This window comes from Bison bison, unplaced genomic scaffold (assembly GCF_000754665.1).
Source record: "Bison bison bison isolate TAMUID 2011002044 unplaced genomic scaffold, Bison_UMD1.0 scf7180017864181, whole genome shotgun sequence".
Taxonomy (NCBI): domain Eukaryota; kingdom Metazoa; phylum Chordata; class Mammalia; order Artiodactyla; family Bovidae; genus Bison; species Bison bison.
Window position 1 is genome coordinate 6382915 of NW_011494753.1, and position 10049 is coordinate 6392963.

Here is a 10049-nt window from a genome sequence, read left to right on the forward strand (position 1 = left end):
GGGAGCTCCCTCCCAGCCCCCGGGCTCTGTGCACAGCCACAGCGTCCGGGAGCTGGAGCACGTCTCCTGACGGGTCTGTGTCCCGATGTCGGCCCACCATTTTGGTGGTGGCGGGGGGAACCCTAGTTAATTGCTCCCCGGGACTGCCTTTCTCAGCCTCGGAGACAGCGTTCAGTCAAGCTACCTTGACGCGATTTCGACATGACCTCAGTGGCCTGTAGGCATCTTGCCTGCTTTGAGTGTATCACCTCCCCATTCCTTACGGCAACTTGCAGGAGACTTTCCTACTTTATGGGTGACGGAACTGAGCCCCAGAAAAGTCGTCCAAAGGTACAGAACTAGGTTTCCAGTCCAGGCCTGGGGCCAGAATAGCCCAGAACCTAAGCCTTGAAGATGGTGGTAGATTTATGGGCCGGTGATGTTGGTGGCGACGGGGGCCTCAGCAGTACCCTAGGGCAGACTTTTCTCTAGGGAAGACCAACTGTGTCACCTTGCAGTGGGGACTTAACCTTTCTGGGCCTTGGTTTCACTAGCTGGCAAATGGGAACAGTGCTGAGCCTTCCTCACAGGTTCATGTGAGGCCGCAGGAAGCAGGTGTAAGTAGCTTTCAGAATTGCAAAGTAGTCCTGCAAATGTCAGGTGGTGGTATTTTGTGATTGGGGTGGAAATTCCACTCCGTGGTGATGCAGCTCTCAGGTTTGGGCCTTTGTGGGGTTTGGGGAGGCTGTGTTCTGACGGGCTCAGGCCAGGGCTTGGCTCCAAGCTCAGGGGGCACAGGGGCCAGCAGGGGAGATCTGAAGCCTTGTTAGAGCCCCCAGGGCGACCCGGGAGCCTGGACGCAGGTTCCCCTCCCCAGGCACCCTTGCTGCTCCGGTCTGACTCTACCCTGCCCTGACTTGCCCCTGAAAGTGCTGTTGCTAAAATGATGGGTAAGGGATTCCTTCACTTTACCAAGATATTTTTTTTTAAATATTGACTTCCCCTAATAATTCAGAATACATTTCTGCTGCTGCTAAGTCACTTCAGTTGTGTCCGACTCTGTGCGACCCCACAGACAGCAGGGCACCAGGCTCTGCTGTCCCTGGGATTTTTCTAGGACCACCTTTTTGACCTAAAGGTAAGGGAACTACCCAGATGCCTCCAAGAGAAGCTTTTTACAGTGTGATTTCGTTCCATCCTCACACCTCTTTTCTGTCATATGGAGGGAGAAACTCAGGCTCAAAGAAATCAGGAGAACTTGATGGGGTCACGTGGAAACGGAGGTGCTGGACTGGGCTAAGTGCAGCTTGATCTAGGGCCCTCTTCACCTTGGCGTGCTCTATGCCCCTCGCCAGGGCAGTGACAGCCAGGCGGGGCTGGGTGGGCTGGGAGGCAGGAAGCCAGAGCTCCAGACTCTGCCACTCCCCAGCTCTGTGACTTGGGGTCTCAGTGCTCCCTTCTGTAAAGTGGGCTCATAACTCCGGCTCTGTCTGCCTCACAGGAAGTCTGGGGAGCTGGTGGACGTGAGAAAGCTCTGTAGGCTACAAGGTGCTGTGAACAGGTTTTGGGGAGTAGGGTGATTGCTATTATGATCTTTTGAGAGACCTTCCAACCTTAGAACTTTAGAAGTTGGGGACTCAGGACTTCTGAGTCTAGCTCTTCAGCTGATGTGCTAATCCCATCTAGAACCCCTGCCAAAAGGTTTACCAGCCTCTAAGAACAGGTACCTGGAACCTCCCAAGGAAGCCCAGGCCAACCCAACTTCACATGACTCTGCCTGTTAGAAAGTACTTCTCAGACTGAGCCAAGGTCTGCCCCTGGCACACACCTCTCCCACCTGGATGAAGCTTTTATGTCTCCCAGCTGAGACATCCTTTCAGAAACTGGCCTCTGAGTGTCTTCTCCTCCAGGGACTGTCACCTCCATTTCCACAGCCACTTCTCAGGGGACACAAGCCCTCCAGGTTCTTGCCGTACAGTCCCTCCCTGAGCATTCCAGTGTTTCTGTCCCTTTCAGAATGACATCTAGACTAAGTGCACTTCTCAGGGAGCTGCAAGACTAGGGCAGAGTGTTAAGGGCTCACCCCTGCTTTTTTGTTCTGGACCCAAGGCTCCTGTGATTGAGCCTTGTGGTGGCTGCCTGGCCTGAGCTCAGAGTTGAGCCAGGTCATGGCTCTGCTCTCCCCACAGCCCATCCTTGACTTTCTATATGCCCATGCAGAGTTTGACATTCATTTGTGTTCAGTTGTAGCCTGATTCCTGCCTTTGCTCTGAGTTTCCAGGGCTTTGTAGGTTCTGCTCACAACTCATCACCAATCCTGCTGGTTTTACTGCCTGCATATATTTTGAAACATTCCCAACTTTTCATCTGCATTGTTCAGCCTCCCTCTTTCTGGACCTCATCCACTTCCTTGACCTCAGCTTTGCCCCCTTGGGTGCCCTCTTCACTCTTTTCCCCCCAGCACACACACACATACACACACACACACGCACACGCGCACACACACACACGCACACGGTGATCTTCCATAAATCTTTCATGTCACTCTCTGACTTAATACCTCGACTGGTTATTTGCTCGAGCTGCTGAAATAAAGTCCTGCAAACTGGGCGGCTTAACCCACAGAAGTTTCCTGCCTCTGAGTTCTGGAGGCTGGAAGTCTGGGATCAGGCTCTTGGCAGGATTGGCTCCTTCTGAGGTTGCGAGGGAGCATCTGCTGCTGCCTCTCCCCCGGCTCCTGGCGCGCTGCTGGTAACCCTTGGCATCCCTTCGCTTGTAGAAGCGTCACCCTGACCTCTGCCTTCCCTTCACATGGCGTCCTCCCTGTGTGTGCCTCTGTGTCTGGATTTCCCTTTTTACAAGGACCCTAGTCGTGTTGGGTCTGGGGCCCGCCCTACTCCAATGTATGACCTCATCTTAACTAATTCAGTCTAAAACAATCTCATTTCCAAATCAGATCACATTCTGAGGTCCTGTGGGTTAGGATTTCAACATATGACTTTGGAGGCGGAGGACATGGTGACTCAGCTTGTAACAGGTGGCATATAAGGCCCCTGATGGTCTTGCCCCCTCCCACTCACTGCCGTCTCATCTCCTTCCACTCTGCACTCCGTCTTCACTTTCACTCTGGCTGAGTGAAACATCTCTGCGTTTGGAGAAGTGTTCTGTGTAGTAGTAAGTCCCTGAGGCTTTCCACATGCTGTTCACTGGCAGGACAGGCCTGCCTGCCAAACTTCTTTTCATCCTTCAAACCCGTCTCAGAGTCAGCTCCCGGTCACCACGTCCTTCCCTCGAGACCTTATATGAACTCCCGCTTGCCAGGTCGCCCCCGCATTTTGTCTTCAGGGCCACACCTGGCCGTTGGCAGGCTCCCCACAGAGTGATCTGCATGGAATATAGTCTGCAAGCTCATAACTGATTGAAGAACAGAACAAATCTGTGGACATCGCTTGTTTCACTATGGGTCCTGCAACCCTGGGTCTTCTCTCAGCGCTCAGGGGGCTTCTGGCAGTAGCCCACTCCAGAAACCCCACTTGTGGCTTGCATGGGGAATCCAGAATATGAGAATCTTCGTTTTGGAAATTCTGGAAGTTGGTGGCAACTTTTGCCCACTTTGTCCTGTTTTCCAAGGATGAGAGGAGCAGGTTTACAGCCTATCCCAGGGTCTTCCCAGGTGGCGCAGGTGGTAAAGAACTTGCCTGCCAGTGCAGGAGACTTAAAGAGACACAGGTTCAATCCCTGGGGCAGGAAGATCCCCTGGAGGAGGACATGGCAACCCACTCTGGTGTTCTTGCCTGGAGAATCCCATGGGGAGAAGCCTGGTGGACTACAGTCCACAGGGTCGCACAGAGTTGGACACAACTGAAGCAACTTAGCACGTACAACTGGCCCATCCCAGGACCTTCCTGCTGACGGAGCAAAGTGAGGTGAGGGAGCCGCCTCCGTGCTCTGCCCGTGGTGGCTGCTCAAGCGCATTTTGAGACTGCAGCTCACCTGGTGCTGGGGCCTACTCAGCGCTGTTCCGTCTTCGGCAGCACACACCTTTGAACACCTGAGCTCAGGTGGCACCTCCTGTACAGCCAGTCATTCTGCAGCACCTCTCTGCCTCTCTCACCAGGAGCCTTAGCTCTTGAGATAACAGCCTGGCCATTACTATCCCCCCACCAGCCAATGACCTCCAGATCCCGGACACCTGATACCACACTTGGATTCACAGGGTGTCAAGATCTGAGGTCACAGAGTCTGCAAACAAGCCAAGCATTTAAAGTAACCGCACACATTTTAGTATTGTGAAGCCATGAGTCCCTGCCTCTCCACCCTGTTCCTCCTCTCCCTGCAGTCCCCACGGTGGGCACCTTCCAGCAGGAAGTGGAGGGAGGCAGAATAAGAAGGGAGAAAGTGATTGGCTACATGTGCCAGCCAGGGGGGTCACGGATTCTGTGCCAACCCTCCTGGAAACTAGAGGGATGTCTGAATAGGGCACTCAGATCTCCCACAGAGCTGGCAAACGTGCACCCCTGGGAGCCATTGCCAGTGCCCCTCCCATCTAGCCCTGGAGCCCTACCCTTGCTCTCCTTTGTCTCCCCCGTGACATCCCTGCCTCCCAGCTCTCTAGGGGCACACCGGCCCTGCCCAACTCAGCAGAGAACTAGCACATTTCCCAACCTGTCACTTGACTGCCAACCCCCAGAGCCGTCAATAGCAAAGGCAGTTCCCCGGAGACAGAGAGCAGAAGCCTTGCCGGGCTAGCAAGTGGCATGCATGATTCACGGCCTCGGATGGGCTGAGGAGTCAGGGCACCCCAGCTCATGTCTCTCTGACCGGGACTTGTGTCCAGAGAGGGATTTCCATGATGTTAGAAATCATGGCTAGACAAGCTAGGGGCAGTCTGGGCCACACTGGAGAGGGAGAAAGGGCAGCATTTGTTGCTCACCATGACCTTCAGGCCAGCAAGGGCCCCAAGGCTCAGCGTGTCACACTAGTACACAGACAATCCGGGGATTAACCTGCAGACATCAGCAATAAGTCTCTGGAGCCTCAGGGGAGGGCCGGCCATTCTTGGGGTATGGGGGTGGGGAAGGAGGCAGCAGCGGGGGTTGGAGTGCCAGCTTCAGTCGTGGCAGGAGAAGCAGCTCCTGCAGTCCCCACGGTTGCCAGCGGGTCACTGTCAGACTAACGCCAACCAGCTTCTGTTTAAACTTGCTCCAGCACAAATCATTTTTAAAACCCGGACTGCAAAGTTCCAGGCTTTGGGGCCTGCCAAGTTCACAGTGCCCCTGTGTAGTCATTAATACTTCCCTCCCAAATTTATTAGTCTTGAAGCTCGCCCATAACTTATGAATTACAGCCCCTGGTGGGAGTGCCACAGCTTTTACCATATATCACAGTGAACCTCGGCATCCACCCCCCACCACCCCCACACTGCACCAGCGCTTGGAGAAACCTCCACGGAGGTGCACCAGGTCTAACCTTGGGAGAGGAGAGGCCTATGTGCTGATGGGGGCAAGTCGGGCTTTCTGCCATCACTGGCCTCCCTATGGGGGGCACTGGAGACCCAGGAGAGCCCCCAGAGCTGTAGCACTAGAACTGGGGCACCTCACATAAAGCAGAGAGGCAGATACCAGGGCAGGGAGGTGTGGGTGGTTCTAAAAGAAAGAGGTGGGATTCAGACTCAGGGCTGGGTTTGAATCTTACCTTGGCCTTGAACAAGTTACTTGACCTCTCTGGACTGGCTTCATGGTGGGGTGACCCATGCAGTCACCGAGGGTGTCACACTTGGTTCATTGCTCTGGTGTCACTCTCTCAAAATTCTTAATGTTTTTTCTTTCAGTGATTGATATATTGATTTCAGATATACCTGAAAATACTTGTATATACTAGAGAATCACAGTAAGTCTAGATAGCATCCATCACTATGCATAGTTACAGAATTTTATTTATTGTGAGGAGAACTTTTGAGATTTATTCTCTTAGCAATTTTCAAATATACCATACAGAACTAACTATAGTGACCATTTTGTAGCATATCCCCGTGACATTTACCGTATAACCGGAAGTTTGTACCTTTGGAGCCCCTTCGCCCACCCATTTCACAGCCCCTCCCTTGTTTGCCCAACCCCTGCCTCTGAGAACCACCAATCTGTTCTCTGTATCTCTGAGCTCAGAGCATTTGTTTGTTTCAGGTTTTGTTTTTAGATTCCACATGTAAGTAAGATCATACTGTGTCTTTGTCTGACTTACTTCACTTAAGCACAATGCCCTCTGGTCCATCCAGGTTGTTGCAGATGTCAGGATCTCATTCTTTTTTATGGCTGAGTAACATTCCTGTGTGTGTGTGTGTGTGTGTGTGTGTGTGTGTGTGTGTGCGCGTGTGTGCATACCACATCTTCTTTATCCAGTCATCTGTTCTTGGACACTTAGGTCATTTCCATATCTTGGCTATTATAAATAATGCTGCTGTGTACATTGGGATGCATGCATCTTTTCAAATGAGTGTTGTTGTTTTCTTCAGATATGTACCCAGAAGTAGAACTGCTGGATCATATCGTAGTTCTATTAATTTTTTTTGAGGAACCTCCATACTGTGTTCCAGAGTGGCCACACCAATTTATATTTCCGCCAACAGTGTACTGGGGTTCTCTTTTCTCTGCCGTCTCACCACCTCTTACTATCTCTGTCCTTGTGATTCTAGCTGTTATAACGTGTGCGAGGTGACATCTGCCTGTGGTTCTGGTTTGTGCTTAGTTGCACTCCTTACGTTGAGTGAAGTTGAGCTCCTTTCATGTACCTCTGACCTACTCTGTGTTTTCTTCAGGAAAATGTCTATTCAGATCCAATATTTAAATTGGATTATTTTTTTGCTATTGAGTTGTATGAGTTCTTTATATATTTTGGATATAAATCCTTATTGGGTATGATTTGCAAATATTTTCTTCCATTCAGTAGGTTGCCATTCGTTTTGTTGATGGTTTCCTTTGCTGTGCAGAAGCTTTTTAGTTTAGTATAGTCCTACTGGTTTATTTTTTGCCTTCATTGCTTTTGTTTTAGTGTCAAATAAAAAAATCATTGCCAAGACCAAGGTCAAGGAGCTTACCTACAGCCTATGTTTTCTTCTAAGACTTTTATGATTTCAGGTTTTACATACAAGTCTTAATTCATTGAGTAAATTTTTGTGTATGGTGTAAGTTAGGGGTCCGGTTTTCCCAGGACCACTTACTGAAGAGACTTTCCTTTCCTCCTTATATATTCTTAGCTCCTTTGCTGTAAATTAATTGACCATATATGGGTGAGTTTATTTCTGGGCCTTAATGCTTTTTAAACAAAGGGCCCCACAAATTATGCAGCTGTCCTGGGTCTGAACTCTAATTGTCCCAACTAGGAGCAGAAGCACACCCCACTGAGAAGGACTGAGCACTCAGCCACACACACTGCCCTCGGCCTGGTACACAGCTGGTGCTCAGCACACAGTAGTGTCCTTTCTCGGTGAGGGCTGCTGAGCTGTGGGGCAGCAGCTCGGAGTGTGGCAGTGGGAGCCCTGGCCAGGAATCAGGGTCTCCCTCTGGGCTCGGATCTGCACAGGACGTGTGGGTGTGCCGTCCTGACTCCTGACTCCCACCCCAACAGCCTGGCCAGTCCCGCCACCCAGGGAGGCCCACCTGACTCACCGCCCTCTTGCTCCACCTCGCTGGGCAGGTTGGGGCTCTGCCCAAGGAGCACACCCACATAATGAGCACTGCCACCACAGCACTCAACCAGCTTTAGGAGGATCAGTCAGGATGGCTGCATGGAGTACTCACGCCCTAGGAAAAAGTGCTGGGTGGTTGAGAGCAGCTGCGGCAGCTGCCACAGAAATGACCTGAACTTAGGGGCCAGCAGGGAGCGCCGTGGGCCAGGGTTTCAGGGAGGTGATGGATAGACCCAGGTTAGACTTGACCTTCATCATCCCAGTGAAACGTATAGCTCACCAGCAAGCGGGTATTTCTTATTCCCATTTTACTGAGGAAGCTGAGGCTCAGAGTAGTGAGGGATTTGCCTAAGGACACAGACCAGATGTCTGCAGAGCTGGGGTTGGCACCTGGGCTGTTTTGTCCTGGAGCCTGTGTTTGTACCAGCCCTTCTTTCTCACCCCTCCAGGGTCAGCCAACCCAGTCCTCCTGTGGGGCAGTTCCTACATGGCCTTAGGGCTCCTTCGTGCCAAATCAAAGCAAACCTTGGGGCAGGGGTTCTCTTAGATGGAGGGTGGGCAGCCCCATGTCGGGGCTCACTGATGGCCTCTTCCTGGCCACATGCATCCATGCCTGCCTGCCTGCCTGCATTCCCTCCCTGCAGGCTCCCAGACACCAGCAGTCATTAGTCTCTGGGCAGGAAGTACCAGAGACCAAGAGCAAGGCTGTGTGCTGCATGGTGCAGGGAGTGTCTCAGAGCCTGAGGGGCATGGTCCAGGGAGGTCTTGCAGGCCCCGACCCAGCCTCAGTCACTGTCCAGTCATCCTATTTATTGGTGGGTAGCATACACCAAGCCCCATGCTAAGTGCTGGCGAGACTCTGAGTAAAATGTGGCTTCTGTGTGGGAGGGGACAAAGCCCCAGCCCAAGTGGTCAGTGTGGAGAAAGGGGCCTGCCTGAAGCAGAGAGAGTAGGGGGGTGTGGGTGGCGATCAACACTGCTGGAAAAGCCTGGGCAAGGCCTTGCTCTGACTGTCTTGAAACTCACTCTGAGGCCTCTGGGTGGGTACAGGTTTGGAGCAGAGGGAACAAATGCAGACTAGACAGGCCTGCAGTGGCCGCCTGGAGATCTAAGTTCTGTGTCAGGTACATCCATGGAGTGAGCAATCCCGTTTATTAATCCCTGCAAGCATGATGAGAGGCCAAAGGGAAAAGCGTGAGGTCTGACCCAAGGCTGGATGGCAGAGGGCATCTGGGGGTCCCTTGACTGGTCACAGGTTCAGCAGGAGCTGAATTCCTGGTAAGAATGGAGAAGAAGCGTGGAGGAATGACCAGGGTCCCAGGGTACCATTCATCAAGGTGGAGGTGGGGGAGAAACTGAGTTCTCTTTTGGACACGTTGAGTCAGAGGTGGCTGGAGGTCATCCAGGAGAAGCTGTCCGGTTGGCCAGAGCAGTCAGAAGCTGAGAGATGTCTGGGCTGAAGGTCACCTGGCTCGGGTTACTTTTATCCACAGCTTTGATGAAGATTGAGCATCCTCAATTGAATAGGCAACACTGAGGTACAAGAGAGAATACCTTAGCAGACAGAATCAAGATTCAGAATGCTTTCAGCAGGCTCTGGGCTGAGACCAACAAGCTGACATTTGCCTGTGATGATAAATGTGAAGTCCTCTGTGGAGCCGACACGGCTATGGTTGGTGAAGGCCTGGCTGGCTTGGCCCCAGCGCCTGCAGAGGAGGCCTGGCCTGGGCATCCATGTTGGCCACAGACTCATGAGTCAGCAGAGTAGGGTGGTTGCTGAACCCGATTGGAGGATGTTAGGCTGTGTGAGGGGAAGATCCCAGCAGATCTCCAGGAGGACCCACCTGTTAAGCAAGATGAAAGGAAGTTGCTGTGTGAAGTGCCCGATCCGCAGTCTGGAGCTCTGAAGGACACAGTGACAGTCAGCTCCCTCCTGCCTCCCTTCCCCTGTTTTGGTCACATCTGGAGCCCATAGTGACTTGAGAGGCTGGAAAACCAGGGAGGAGTGAAGCATGGACAGGGGTTTCTCAGGAGAAGAGACATTTTGGGAAGGATGTGAGGACTTTGTAAGTGCTGGAAGGTCTGTCATGTAGTAAGGAGAAGTGGGGTGTGGCCTTGAGGCATGTGGGGACAGGACCCAGATCCCCAGATCTGCAAGGCCTCCCAGAGTGGGCCCTTCCTAAGGAGACGGAGACTGGCTGCCTGATCACAGAGTGGAGGTCCCCAGGAGGCCCTGTGCTCCTTGGAGGTGGAGGGCCAGGCACGCCACCCCAGCTGAGCACAGAGGAATCTGATTATTAGAGCTGCTCAACAGAGAGGCAGGAGGCCCGTTCTGTGAGGGGCACAGGCCATGGTGGGCAGAGCCCAGGCAGGGGTTGAGAGGATG

General features: G+C 52.6%; 1 protein-coding gene across 1 annotated transcript in view; it reads left to right on the forward strand.

Annotated features, from left to right (window-relative positions):
* The window catches only part of LOC104991045 (chromosome unknown open reading frame, human C15orf27), a 74328-nt gene that overhangs the window by 59490 nt on the left and 4789 nt on the right, over positions 1-10049 (forward strand). The window lies entirely within an intron of this gene.